The sequence below is a fragment of the Toxorhynchites rutilus genome, chromosome 2 (assembly GCF_029784135.1).
Source record: "Toxorhynchites rutilus septentrionalis strain SRP chromosome 2, ASM2978413v1, whole genome shotgun sequence".
Classification (NCBI taxonomy): domain Eukaryota; kingdom Metazoa; phylum Arthropoda; class Insecta; order Diptera; family Culicidae; genus Toxorhynchites; species Toxorhynchites rutilus.
This window is the reverse complement of record NC_073745.1, coordinates 53,518,568-53,534,434: the sequence shown is the minus strand read 5'-3', so window position 1 is coordinate 53,534,434 and position 15,867 is coordinate 53,518,568. Positions and strand designations below refer to the sequence as shown.

The 15,867-nt window shown below is 41.8% G+C and overlaps 1 long non-coding RNA gene across 1 annotated transcript; it reads left to right on the top strand.

The window, feature by feature from the left end:
* The first annotated feature begins 14,411 nt into the window (after window positions 1-14,411).
* On the top strand, window positions 14,412-15,131 carry LOC129771652 (uncharacterized). Its single transcript, XR_008742440.1, has 3 exons — window positions 14,412-14,588; window positions 14,652-14,764; window positions 14,832-15,131. It is a non-coding gene; the product is annotated as an uncharacterized LOC129771652 (long non-coding RNA).
* Window positions 15,132-15,867: the final 736 nt, after the last annotated feature.

Here is a 15,867-nt window from a genome sequence, read left to right as displayed (position 1 = left end):
GCAACAGAGTAAACATGCAGATATTAAGTAAGTATGTTCTTCCGTGGATCAAAGAGCAGTACGGCCCGAAGCCAAATGTTGTATTTCAACAAGATGGGGATTCGTACCACATCTCGATCCGCGTTCAGAATTGGTTGCAGAAACATCTGTCGTACTGGCCACATTGTTCTGCTTCAGCGTCCGATTTGGTTGTTTGCTGACTCGGAATGACCTTATTCCTTCCCGGAGACGAATTCGTCGCACCGTACTGTGAGCGGCCTGGAACTTATTGGCCAAATCGCGGTCTGAAAGATTGGGATTCCTCTTGACGGCCTTGATGACTTTCCCACGCAGTTTCCGGTCGACAGTTCCACTCCGACGCTTCGAATACGGCTTCCGAGCCGTCGTCAATGTTTCCTTGTACTGCTTGATAACACGCCATACGGTATTTCTGGGCATTTTTAGCTGTTTAGCTAGCTTAGATGCCGACAACAATGGATTTTCAAGAAAACTGTGCACAATTTTATCTCTCCGTTCGGCTTCCATGGCGGTTGTTTACAAAATGCTATCGTTTGGTGTTATGACATAAATACATGGTGAAAGGTAATGAATTTCCCGACACGTGGGTGAAAAAAGTTTCCAAATCCGTCCACTAGGAGCGCCACAATGAGCAAAAGAATTTGTTCCAATATTAAATGAAGCAGACTTTATGTGGCCGCCATCCATCCCCTTTCTTAGGCCGATTACACATTATCCGGTTTCTGCCGGACCGGTTTGAAACCCAAATGGCAAATTTCGATCGGACCAACCTTTTTACGGCGCCGTGATGCAGCCGTCTACAGCGACTGCAATGTCCGGTGACCGGACAAGCATTATACGCGATGACCGTAGAATAGTGTCGACGTCTGGTGGAGACATCGGTTTGGGAAAGCAAATCATTCTCTATAAGATTATCACACCTAAAGACAGTTTTAAGTTGTTTAAATTTTTAATGAAAACTTTTACTTCATATTATTTGATTGCTCAGAACCTGTGGTATTGATTCTTCCTCAACCATTTTTGTATAGTTTTCTTGATATTTTAACTAAAACTCATCATTGTAATATACAATCATTATCAGACACAATTATTGTTCAGGAGGTTTCCCAACTTGCAAAAGAACGTATTACTTTATTACATAAAGAACACATTTCATGAGAAGAAGTTAATTTTCATTCATAGTTTTTATTTTAAGATATGTGAAATGAAAATCCTGAAAATCCATTATCACTATCATTTCCCAAAAGCGGAGCACGAAACTCCATGCCATGAAAGCGAATTGACAGTTGTTTGTCATGTCTGCTAAGGCCCATTTATACGTTGCTAGTAGCTGACTTGACAATGAGCAGCTACTGACCCGGTGGACTCGCTTGACAATTGGTTGACTCGCCTTGTCCGTTCACACAGTGTGAGCTGCTGGCGAGAAACTAGATACTACGGCACGGGTTTACCAGGGATGCCAGGCGACTTTTCAAATGTCCATCAAATAGTCAGAAACAGCAATCAGGTCCGAATTTGTCAAATGATTGGTCCAAAATCGACTTCTTTATTGGCAGTTTTCATCTTAGGTTTTCAGTTGAATGTATCATCACACAATTTTATAGCAAAACAAACGCTGATCGTGTTTAAAAATACATACTTTGTGCTGAATTTCTTTGAACTGAAGGTACTATCCGAAAAAGCAGAAAGAGAAAAGGATTCGGGCCAGGAATTAGATGCAAAGAAAAGGAGCAACAAATACAATATTGAAGGAACTCTACGATGAGGATCCCCGAGATTACAGAGCAGTGTTGATAATAACACCTGAACAAGTGAAAAAACTGTTGGATTTAATTGCTCCACGAATACAACGCCAAGATACAGTCATGAGGGATGCTGTACCTGCAAGAGTTAAATTAGAAATGACATTGATGTGCCTTTGTTTTGGAATATCGTTGGGATTGTTGTCGATATTTTTTAGAATCTCGAAAACATCCATAGCTCAGATAATTCCGAAAGGATGTGATGTTATAAATGGTAGTCTAAAAGATTTTTTTTTTTAATTTTATTTATTTTGTGAAATGAAAATGATAGTCGATTTGCAGGTGCAATAAATACGCTTCAAAAATTTTAATAATGAATGAAAATGTACTTTTTTAAATCGAATATGTATTCTGTTTCTTAGAACAATACTTTTTTTTGTAAGTTGTGATCTGATAATGATTCTATATTAGAGATTCTCAAGAAAACTATCTCAAAAAGAAAGCGTGCCCCGCCAGCGTGCAAAACGAAATAACAATTATTTCGTTTAGAAACTATGAGGGTTTTATTTGTTTTTCCAATAATTTTCAAGTCTATAAATATCTTCACATATTTTCAAATATCTTAAAAATAGAGACATTTCATTACATTTGGCATCACTGATTCGAACGCTAAATTCTGTTTTTGACGTTGTGAAGCATGCAAGTGCGAGTAAATTCAAAAAACTTTGAAGTAGCTCGCACGCCGGATCACACATGACAATAACTGGCATGATGTGTTCACACGGTGTGAGTAGCTGCACTGCAGTAACTGACTAGACCGACTCGTATGCTTACTCGCACCGTCTGAACCCGGCTTTAGTATTAGTACAATTCAGGCAATTTTGACGTAGGACTACGTCTTTCATTTCTATACCGGGGTGTAAAACCAAACTTTCGAGAACGAAAGCGTTACGCCGGAGACCGAGATTTTGAGCGTTAATAGCTCTTAAACAACTGAACGGAATGGTATGATAAACACTTCATTTGAAAGATAAAATGTCTACGCGTTCTATACTTGTTACTTTTTCATCCAAAAACTTGTTTCAATAGTCTTAAAATTGCTTTCAAAACAGGCTATTGAAATCACCAATCGGTATATAAGCGAGCGCCGCTCGTAAACCCACTCAGTTATGATTGAACAGCGATTGGAGCATGTTGTCGCTGTTGTTGTGAAGCTAATTTCGTTTATCATGAAAGCGCTGATGAACGGTGTCACCAAGAGCCTGTTTGTGCACCTGAGGCCAAAAGGGAATCCATCAGGAGGAGAGTGATGCCACGGTTCCGCTTGAAACATCGGAGCAGCCGCCACACACACACACATACACGCGTGGAATTCTCGTTGCTATCATCGTTGCTGAAAAATAATCTGCCAGTTCCCCTGGTAATTGAAAAATACATTCATGCGAAATAGTTTATTTTAATGTTTTCTATCCATATAACACTGCAACCAAATACATTTGGTTTTGTTATTTTTCAATCAATCGCAATTAACGAGCCTTAATATATAAAATATATTATAATATATAAAATATATATTGGGGAAAAAAAAAAAAATCGCAATTAACAGGAAAGCTTCTGAATATTTTTTTCCCCATCAGTGGAAATTTTCATATCCAATATTGGATGCATAACATGAAAAACGGAAAATGTTTCACATCGCGAAAATCAAGTCATTTTCGAGCGATTATTTGCTTTCTACTCATATAATGCTGCGACCAAATACATTTCGTTTTTGATTTTTTCAATCAAGTGTGATCAACGTAAGACCACGTCTTTCGGCAATTTATTAGAGGTGCAATGAATCTTTAGGAATTCCCGCTCTACGCGCACTGACAAACAATGTTTACTCAACAATTTCTCAAACTAGAAATGGGTGTTGTGAGAAAGGATTAGCGAACGCGAAAACGACAAACGGGAGAAAAATACGTTTGGAGGTTGAAGGAAATTGGCAGAAAACTTATTCATTCTATCATTCAAATAATGTGATTCATACCACATCGTTTTGCCAGAAAGAGATTATTAATGCTCAAAGGAGGAATCGAGTCCTCCGAGGAAATTACCCAGCGCAAATTAGAGTCGACTATCGATTGCGGCATTCGTACACAAATAATTTTATAATGCAGTTTCACCAAAGTGATTTCTTCGGATATATTCACTACATCATGTCATGTATTTCATATTCTTCATTAAAAAATCCATATCCATGGCACCTATCGGTAACGAATTATTATCGAAACCACGATTTTCGCTAAATGCTCCTTTCAGTTCGGCCTGTAAAAAACTTTTCTGTACTCTAATCCATCAAATTTGGAGCCCTGAAAAGGGCCGTTGATTATATGCTAAGCTAATATAGCACGCTCTCCTCGGATACAATGGGCCAGCTGGATGTCCTTGGGCATGATGTGACGCGTTTTGCATGGATAGCACACAAATTGGTATCTTCGAATAAGCCTCCTGCAGCGTCATAGCCGCGGAACTTTGGAAGCGCAAGTCGGTTTTGAAGTCCTGAGCAATTCCACGATCCAAATGCTGCAAAGGTAGCTGCGGATCAGCAATTCGGTCGACTTCTGATAGCGATGAATTTCACGCAAAGTTCCCGGTCGATAGCGATGTGGCTTCTTCACCTATCCTGCGGCTGGTGCGCTTATCCGAGCTGACTTCGTGTGCCTTACCACCGAAAGACTAACGAGCTCGAGTCCTCACGGTGCGAGAGTAGAGTAAGAAATGAACGAAAGCAAAGGAAGCGTCATTTTATAAACCATAAAAGTATAGAATCTAAATCCCACCCTTATTATATTCGTGAGTATACAGTAAGCTTATACAATAAAGAGGGTGGGGTTTACATTCGATTCTTTTATGTTTTATAAAATGACACTTCCCTTGCTTTCGTTCATTTCTTACTCTACTCTCGCACCGTGAGGACATACTGATTTTAACCTCCGACCGAGTAGGTCACGTTTTTTTCAGCTCGGCAGTTTGGCGTTTTGGACAGCGGACTAGGACGTCTCCCCCTGGCGATTCCGAAGGAGTTAACTTTAATTATTTTTAAGTGGCAGCAGAAGGAGAAGCAGATAGCAACGGCTAGTTTCGACCGTTGGGAGCGGGCGCTTGCCGGCAAACCGGAAAAGCGCGCGCTTTTGCGGCGTCACCGACGCCACGCCCCCTTTTTCCTTTGGGCAGTGGTGCCAGTTTCTCTTCTAGTATCGTAGTGATTTTTAACATAAACAAAAAACCAAAAAGAAAACACGCATTACGGACGGTGAAGTGACTGAAGGAAAACAAATTCAAAAGTTTATTCCCCTAAATTGTTCGCGATTATTGGTGGTTTTTGTAAGAGCTCTATAAAAAAAAGTGACAGTGTTTTTCTAGATAATATCCCAAAGTGAAAAGCCCTCATAAGTGTTCTCTCCTTTAAATAATAAATCGATCTGTCGGCTATACCTAGGGGGTAGCCGACAACAGCATGGCTTCCAGTAGCTCCGGGCCTCCGGGAGGCCGGGCTACAAATTTGTACGAGGGTAAACCTACCCAACGTACTGCTCCAAGGTGGGCCGACCCACTGAACGGCAACCTTCAGATCCTGTTACTTCGTGCCACAGGAGAGAACGCGATCCCGACTAACCCGTTCGTCGTGAGTAAGACGATCGCCAACGCTGTAGGAACGAAATACTACACAGCGCGACCGCAACGGGACGACAAAAAGAGGACGCAGTATATCCTTACGGCCAAGGACGAGGATATAATCGGTAAGCTCCTTTTAATCAACAAATTGATCGATGAAACCCCTATCGAAGTAATTTACCACCCTACTCTAAATCAACGTAAATGCGTTGTTACTTGCCGTGATGTAATTGACATCAAGGAATCCGAACTGGTGACAGAGCTTTCCGATCAAGGTGTGATCGATGTCAAGCGAATCACCAGGAAGGAGAATAACATTGTTATCCCAACCGCTACTCTCATTTTGACAATTCGTGGAACTGTTGTTCCCGATTTTATTAACTTCGGATTTATTCGGGCTGGGACTAGAAATTTCTATCCCAACCCAATGCAATGTTTCAAATGCTATAAATTTGGACATACGAGCAAGCGATGCAAACGCGAGAACCCGCTTTGCCGAAATTGTGGACAGGAACATCCAGAACAAAAGGATGGAATTAAAACCTGCAATGCTTCAGCATTTTGCTTGAATTGCCAAGGGGACCATTCCTCTTCGAATAGGAAATGCCCCGTATGGCAAACTGAGAACAACATCACAAAAATAAGAATCGACTATGGTATCTCCTACAAAGAGGCGAAAGAAAGATACAACGGTCAAAATAATGGACCAACTTTTGCAAGTGTTCTGCAAGACAGACTCTCCAACTTGCAAAAGCCAACACCCAGCTGCAATTGCAAATGTAACTGCGCCTCGGCCGCTTCGGCCTCTTCTAGCCGCGAAAGCACACCCCCAATTGACACTACAATCGATACCTCAATGACAGAGTCGACAACTGATAGCTCAACAACTGAATCCGAAAACGAATCAGTCATTTCAATGGACACTTCTGATGTTCCAAACAAAAATAAAAATAAACGGAAAATGGCGAAAGGATCATCTTCTGATTCAGATCAAAAATCTGAAGATGAAATCCAAAATAACAAGGACAAGAAAAGAACAAAAAACGAACAAAGAACTACACCACCAACAAATAACAACACAACACCAACAAAAAACAACAACAACACACATCAAACAAAAAACAACAATAACAACAACAGCAACGCACACTCAACAAAAAACAACACAAACACAACAAACACTCCAAAGACTTCTACACCAAACAAAAACAACACCAATACCTCAAAGAAAGCTTCTCTTTCCAAGGGTAAAGGACCATCGAACTAATTCTCTTTGAATAGTTCAAACATACACACAATTAAGACTTAGGAATTAGAGTTAAAAACACCAACACATTCACTCCAACACAGAAATTCGGGATACAATGGAACATCAGAAGTATCCGACGAAATATTCTAGAACTGAAAATGCTTATTTCAAACTCTAATCCCACAGTCATAGCCCTTCAAGAAACTATGACTCCAAACAACTTCGATAAACACTTCATCTCAAAATATATCACATACTTCAAAGAGGGTCCCAACCCCTCAAAAAACGGAGTTGCAATCGCAATCAAAGATGGCACTCCACATGATCTTCTTCCCATTACCACTGATCTTCAGGCAGTGGTAGTGCGCATTAAACACCCCTTTCCAATCACCGTCGTTAGCATCTACATCACTAATGATTCCGATCCGAACACTCTACGCGGCCAACTGGACCATCTGTTCGCCCAACTTCCCGCCCCAATCATGCTTATGGGTGATTTCAACGCCCACTCATACGCCTGGGGAGGTGCATACCTCGATCGAAAAGGATCCATCATTGAGGATTTCATATCCGACCATTCTCTTCTCCTTCTTAACAACGGCCAACACACCAGAATCCATTATTCTGGTACTACTTCAGCCATCGATCTCACTATAGTATCAGACAAACTATCTTCAAAACTTTCTTGGAACATCCACGATGATACTTGCGGAAGCGATCATTTTCCAATCTTCACTTCCTTCGGCCAAACTTCTCCAGAGTTTTCAACAAGGCCAAGATGGAAATTTGAATACGCTGACTGGGCTGGCTATCAGTTTGACATTGAAAACCGCCTCTCCGCTAAACGAGATTGGACAGCCAAGGAATTCTCCAAAGTTGTCCTAGAAGATGCAATGGTGCACATCCCCAGAACCAGTGGCATCCCTGGCAGGAAATGTGTCCCATGGTGGTCGCCTGAGCTGAAGGCAGCGATCAAAGGTCGACGTAAGGCCCTACGCAAATTAAGAAAGGCCCATCCGGACAGCCCACTGAGACCCACTCTGCTTGCAGAGTTCCAAAGGGCTCGCAAAGAAGCTAAGACTGCTATCAACACAGCCAAGCACAACAGTTGGGTTAAATTCGTCAGCGAAATTAATCCCAACGCGTCAACAAAGGATTTATGGAGTAAGATTGGCAGGCTTCATGGAAAGAAAAGAAGCAAAGAATATAATCTTCTAATTAACGGTCAATACACCAATGACCGGAAAATCATCGCCGAGGCGTTTGGAGATTTCTTTGCTTCCGCCTCCTCCAATCAAAACTACGACCAAACCTTTCTAACCCACAAAACGGAATGCGAAAGAATTCCCATCGATTTTCATACCGATGTGGAATTTGACTTCAACAAAAACCTCTCCCTCAAAGAGCTCGATTGGGTACTGAACAAAGTCAAACAAGGATCCACAGGACCTGATGACATTAGCTACCCTATGCTTAAGAATCTACCCCATCTCGGGAAAAAAGCACTTCTGAAGCTCCTCAACAAAGTCTGGGACAGTGGAACCCTCCCCAGTTGCTGGAAAGAGGGTTTAATGATCTGTATCCCGAAACCAGACATGAACAACCATCTTCTTGACAATTTCCGCCCCATCACTCTCCTAAGTTGTGTTGGGAAAGTCTTGGAAAAAATGGTCAATCGACGCTTAACGACTTTTCTAGAGTCAAATAAGCTGATTGATCCCAGACAATTCGCCTTCCGTGCGGGAAAAGGTACAGAAGATTGCCTTGTAGCAATCGAAAAAATCCTAGACGACGCAACTGAAAAATTACACCACATTGATATTGTTTCCCTGGATTTATCCAAGGCCTTCGATCGGGCATGGAGGTACCCAGTGCTGAAAAGCCTTTTCGACTGGGGGATTCGTGGGAGATTAGGTCTCTTCGTTAAAAGTTTTCTAGAAAACCGGTCTTTCAAAACCGTTATTAACAACCACCAATCTTCTCTAAAAATCCCAGAAAACGGCTTCCCACAAGGCTCAGCACTTTCACCAACCCTCTTCAACATTGCCATGCAATCTCTATTCGAGATTATCCCGGACCATATAAAGGTCATAGTCTATGCAGATGACATCACTCTTATCTCTACGAGCTGCTTCGGCTTAATTCAGAGAAAGAGGCTTCAAAAAACCTTAGACTCCATCCAAAACTGGGCTCTAAAAACAGGTTTTAAAATTTCCCCGGAGAAATCCAAACACATACATATCGGAAAAGCTCTCAGAAGGAGAACCTATCTTCAGCTCAACAAAATCCCGATCCCTACAATGAGGACATTGAAAATACTAGGGGTTACTTTCGACAAGAAACTCAACTTCCTATCACATTCCCAAAAGACCAAAATAGCCACCAGAAAGAAATTGAACATCATCAAGTCTATCGCAGGCAACCTAGCCTCTGGTCATAGAAAGACGTTGCTAAATGTTGTAAATGTTTGGTTGGTCCCACAAATCCTTTACGGAATAGGCACCTTCAGCCGTGGAGGGGACAGGGTGTTAAACACCATTCAACCAATTTACAATAAAGCAATTCGGCTCGCAATTGGCGCTTTTCCCACCAGTCCTACTCTTGCTGTAATGGCAGAAAGTGGGCAACTTCCCTTCACCCACCTGGTAACAAAAGCCATCACGAATAAAGCCATCCGTCACTTGTCACTCCCCGAAAGCGACCACAATGTCCCATTAATACATAGAGCTAAAACATGGTTCAAAAATCTCACGAACAAAGATCTTCCCGATATATGTGAACGTTCATCTGCGACGGGAAGAAATTGGAACGTCAAACCGCCGAACATTAACCTTGAACTTCTCAAGACAGTTCGAGCGGGAGACCCTTCTCCAAAAGTCAAAGCCTGCTTCAATAACCTCGTTGCATCCAATTTTCAAATCAACCACCAGGTATACACAGATGGTTCAGTCAGTGCCGATGGAGTTGGATGTGGAGTCTTTGAGAGTAGATACACTGGTAGCTTTTCTCTTCCACCGCAATGCTCCATCTTCAGTGCGGAAGCTTTCGCCCTTTTAATAGCTACCCAAGAATGCACCCATGAGTTTCTTCCTACCACAATATTCTCAGACTCAGCTAGCTGTCTCCACGATCTTCTGAGTGGAAACAGCAAACACCCATGGATTAAGCAAACAGAAGAGGCTGCTTCAAATAAAAACATCTCCTTCTGCTGGGTTCCTGGTCACTCAGGAATCCGTGGAAACACAGCCGCCGACATACTGGCCGGCAAGGGCAGCAAAATAGATCCCCCAGACATGCCCTGTCCTCCATCTGACATTGTCCGCTGGGTAAAACAGCAAGTCCGTGAAAGCTGGGACATAGGCTGGATAAACAGCCGTCCCACTCATCTTCATAAAATTAAAAATTCCACTCTCCCTTGGGATGACCGCCTCAATAGTAGGGAAAGGCAAGTCCTTACCCGTCTTCGAATTGGGCACACTAACTTCACCCACTCACACTTGTTCTGCAGAGCCGAAAAACCCCAATGTGCTTGCAACGAAGCTCCGGTTTCCGTTAGCCATCTTTTACTTGAATGTCAACATACCAAAGATGCTCGAGTCCGACACAACATAGGTCAGAGTCTCCGAGATATCCTCAGTAGAGACGAGACCCAAGAAACCAATTTAATTGCGTTTCTGAAAGAAACCGACTTCTTTGGTAAAATCTAAACCGAAATACTAAATACCTTGGAAAGTGCTTATTAAAGTTCGCCACTTCACAGTCATGTATGCGTGTTTATGTGTGTATACACATGTATGTACGGGTCGGAAGGAAGGTATTCATACATGTATATACACGCATTCAATAATATTAAATAACAAATAATATAATATATACTTTCATACCCACATCTATCTTCTATCCATTACATTATACTTTAATCAACTTCCTATTCCTACAGCCACACTCACCAAGGAGAATAAATTCATTAAATAAACCTCTCCATTTTTCAGCTATACTATATGCCATTAAATTCAAAACCACTATATTTTATTATCTATTCAAACTGTATTTCATTTCATTTCACCCCACCCCACACCTACTCCTCCCCTCTTTCCTTCCCATACCACTCCCACCCCCTCCCAATCCACTAATCCCACCCAAATCCTTTCCACTCCTTTCCTTCCTATCCTCCTGAGAGGGGCCGTTTTGTTTTTTGGCTTTGGAACACGCCTTTCGCTAGGTCACTTGTGCTTCGTTACTGCTTTGGTCCTCGGATCAGTAAATTTTTACTTTTCTTTACAGCATATATTAAATATCTTATGAAGCATAGGATCCCTTCCTACCTTCTTCTTTAACCGAGAGTCGAGCGGACAGGTCTGATGAGTGATTTTGTTAGTTTCCCTTTCGCCAGTCCCCTCTGGACTGGTTTTATTGTGGCTCTTCACTGGGCTGGAGGCGAATGAACTGCAAAGTTTAAAGCCTCTTAAAAACAAAGAAACGTGAACCGTGAGGACTCGTTTCATCGGGACTAAGCAGACAGCTCGTTAGTCTTTCGGTGGCAAGGCACCACGAAAGCAGCTCGGATAAGCGCATCGCCGCAGGAAGCGTGAAGAAGCCACATCGCTATCGACCGGGAACTTCGCATGAAATTCGTCGCTATCAGAAGCCGACCGAATTGCTGATCCGCAAGCTACCTTTGCAGCATTTGGTTCGTGGAATTGCTCAGGACTTCAAAACCGACTTGCGCTTCCAAAGTTCCGCGGTTATGACGCTGCAGGAGGCTTATTCGAAGATACCAATTTGTGTGCTATCCATGCAAAACACGTCACATCATGCCCAAGGACATCCAACTGGCCCATCGTATCCGAGGAGAGCGTGCTATATTAGCTTAGCATATAATCAACGGCCCTTTTCAGGGCTCCAAATTTGATGGATTAGAGTACAGAAAAGTTTTGTACAGGCCAAACTGAAAGGAGCATTTAGCGAAAATCGTGGTTTCGATAATAATTCGTTACCGGTAGGTGCCATGGATATGGATTTGATAATGAAGAATATGAAATATATGACATGTTGTAGTGAATATATCCCCATATCGAAGAAATCACTTTGATGAAACTGTTTACCGTTTGTCGTTTTTAATTGTTGGGAAAGGGCATTATTTCTGCTGACTAAATTCCAAGAAAAAATCCATTCCTTCTTTAAGCGTGATTCATTCTGCCTCGGATCAACGGAACAGTATGATAATCATTTCATACAAAAGATAAAATGTCCAAGAGTTATATGATTGCTATTTATTGAGTCGAAAAATTGTTTCAGTAGCTTAATGATAGCTTCGAAAACAGGTTATTGAAATCATTCGTATCCGTATGTAGCGCGCCCACTTGGAAACCCATTAATCTTATTGGAATGTGAGATGGGGAAGCTCATACTTACGTCTATGCATTATGCTGTACACTACAGACTTTTTTTCTCCGTACTGATTAAGAAGCCGACCGAACTATCGGTCGACAAGTCAGTCTGCAGTCGGCGGGGGCTCTTAATTTCGTTTTTGCAGGCCGAACCGAAAAAATTTCAGTCGAGTTAACTCTTTTTTACAGTAATGCTTTTGAATCCGGACACTTTGCATTACATTCAATATCATACCACAGCCATAACATTTTTTTCATGTTGAATTTATGCGATTAATAGTTGCTAATATAGTTACTGATAGTTTCTTGATAGTTACTAATCAATCGCATTAATTCAACATGCAGACAATGTTGTGGCTGCGGTATGGTATTAAATGTAACGCAAAGTGTCCGGATTCAAATACATTACTGTATACTTACTTCGATGTTATTCGTTTCTCTCTCAGGGTAAGCAACGAATATAATAAGGGTGGGGTTTAGATTCTATACTTTTATGGTTTATAAAATGACGCTTCCTTTGCTTTCGTTCATTTCTTACTCTACTCTCGCACCGTGACGACTCGTTTGTTTGGGACCAAGCAGATAGATAGTTAGTCTTTCAGTGGTAAGGCACACGAAAGCAGCTCGGATAAGCGCACCAGCCGCAGGATAGGTGAAGAAGCCACATCGCTATCGACCGGGAACTTTGCGTGAAATTCATCGCTATCGGAAGTCGACCGAATTGCTGATCCGCAAGTTACCTTTGCAGCATTTGGTTCGTGGAATTGCTCAGGACTTCAAAACCGACTTGCGCTTCCAAAGTTCCGCGGCTATGACGCTGCAGGAGGCTTATTCGAAGATACCAATTTGTGTGCTATCCATGCAAAACGCGTCACATCATGCCCAAGGACATTCAGCTGGCCCATCGAATCCAAGGAGAGGGTGCTATATTAGCTTAGCATATAATCAACGGCCCTTTTCAGGGCTCCAAATTTGATGAATTAGAGTTTAGAAAAGTTTTTACAGGCCAAACTGAAACGAGAATTTTCGTGTGGATGCCATACAGCATCGAGAAAATTCCGGAAAGATCTAATCGTTGCTGAAAAATAATCTGCCAGTTCCCTGGGAATTGAAGAATACATCCATGCGAAAGAGTTTATTTTAATGTTTTCTAATTATATGGCGAACACAGCGACCAAATACATTTGATTTCGTAATTTTTCAATCAAGTGTAATTAGCTGGAAAGCTTCTGAAGATTATTCTTTCCCATCAGTAGGATATTTTCGTATCCAATAATGGATGCATAACATGAAAAACGGAAAATGTTTCGTATCGCGAAAATTATATAATTTTCAATCGATTATTGCTCAGTCGCCGAAATTTTCATACTCAGAGAGTTCATTCTCCTCTAGTTTGCCTTCCAAATTGCCATCGTAAACCACACCTTCTCTCGATTCAATCACGCACGAAAAGCATACTGAAATGATATTGTGGTGGTGAAACCGATTCATTCTTCGTGAGGCGTCGTGCACAAATTACGTAACGCGATAAGGGGGGAGGGGGTAGATGTTGCGTTACTTTCTGTTTATTAGAGATAGGAAATTGCGTTACGAAAGGGGGGGGGGAGAGGTGGTTCAGAATTCGGATTTTTAGCGTTACGTAATTTGTGCACGACGCCTGAGGACATCGACAAGACAACATCGTTACTGAACGAGCTGAACGGCGAGGGATCGAGGGATTCATTACCTGGCCTGACCTGACCTGAAATGCAATCAGTTTGTTTTAACTGTGAGGGAGCGCAGAAAAGCCGATGCTGATACTCTCGTGACCAAGAGAGTATCAGCATCGAAATACGGTTCCTCGGGAAGACATAGAAGCAGCCGCCACACACACACACATACACGTGCGCAACTATTTTCGTTTGCTGGTTATCGAGAGGAAACCTGGAAAGAAATGATCGGTGCTGAAAAATAATCTGCCAGTTCCCCTTGGAATTGAAAATTACATTCAAGCGAGTTTATTTTAATGTTTTCTATCCCTATAATACTGCGACCACATACATTTGGTTTTGTGATTTGTCAATCAAGTGCAGTTAGCAGGAAAGCTTCTGAAGATTATTCTTCAGAACAAGGTTTTTTGTATCCAATATTGGATGCATAAAACCTTGATGCTCCAACGTAACACTCTCGTCACCCAAATATTTATTTATTCATTCATTCAGGATGGATTTAGATTCAACTTCAAACAAATGATCTCTAAATCAACGATAGTCCTACGTCACCCTTGCGGTTATACCATAGATATAACCCACTTCCTGTTTTTCGTCTAATGTAATAGTATGTATGCACTATTGACGTTTGTTTGTTGATTTTGAAACCAGTTGATAATTTGCAAGTGATATGGATGCTGAAATTTTTATTTCACTTCTTCAACAACTACCAGTGTTGTGGAACTAATTCTGTGATGCAAGTTTCTGCTCAAAAAGAAGCAATGGTCACAGGTGCACGATGTCATCATTTAGCATATTTCCACGGACTGTGTTATTAACGGTGAGTGGTGTCTTTTGACAAGCAGATCGAGTTATTTAATTGACTTCTATTTTTTGTTCACAGGCAACATCCCTTATCTGAAATAATTATTGAACGAGTTCAGGGAAGTCAAACAAATCTTCAATCGGTTCATGGAGGGGCGGATTTCGAGCGGCTTTATCGAGCTGAATGAGAAGGTTAGTTTTTGTTAATTTGAACACACTAAAAATAATTCTCTCGTCTAATATTCTTTGGGTATTCCAGTTTGACCTGACCGGCGACGCGATCGACGACGAGACCAAGGCACTCCAGCCAAAACTGTCAGATATGTGCTCTGTGGTCTAAATGTTCCAATGCCCGACGCCAAAGCATCGGTTCTGTCAGAACGAAATTCCAGCTTATCTGATTCGGTCATTCTTTGCCCCGGATCCGCGTATTGATAGCTGTGATGCGAATTGGGCTCGAGATGCTGCCCCTGCCCCAGGATTACGTGCTCGAGGAATTGCGGCATATGTTGAGCTCGTTCTTCGACGAGGATCAGCGGAAGCAGCAATGGAATAGTGTTTGAACGAATTATGTTATTTTATTCGTAATTTGTTTACTGTATTAATGAAATAAAAAAAACTCTAGAATGAATGGATGTGTATACATTCTCTTGTAGGTAAATTCCAAAATAATCAGAGCGTGTGAAATAAATCATACTATTCGTGTATGCTTGGAAACGAAATAATTATGCGTATGAATGAATAAACCGCAGCTGGACTAAAGTTAGTTTTTTAAACGTATTCTGAAGTGAGGCGGAAGTATTCACGATAGGTACGGTAAGAACGCCGTTATGATGCAGGATGTGTGTAATGTCCGTGAGGCCTGGTCTCACTTTGATCATGCTCATGGTGTGCTACACTCCAACATTCGGCCTTATGTGATTTCCAAGGAACATACATATGAGAACGCTCGTTTTTGCCGCAGCAGCTGTGGGTTTAAGGTTTTCCGTCTGCACTCAGCTGCATGTAACCGGAATATTTGAAGCAATGTTTACCTGTCAAATCCACATATAAATAAATGCATATATGTGTTTGTGAGAGATGTACGGTTTTGTGTAGCGCGAGGTCTCTTTCACATTGTTGTCCGGTTTTCCGTCCAAACCCAGCGGCGCTTTTTGAAACCGGTCCGGCAGAAACCGGATAATGTGTAATCGCCCTTAATCTGCTGGGTTACTCAGTATGGCGCGTCATGAAGGCCAATGCCTGTTTTAAACGTCAGTCGAATACAGCAATCTTCCAGTTAGACGTTGTCCCGA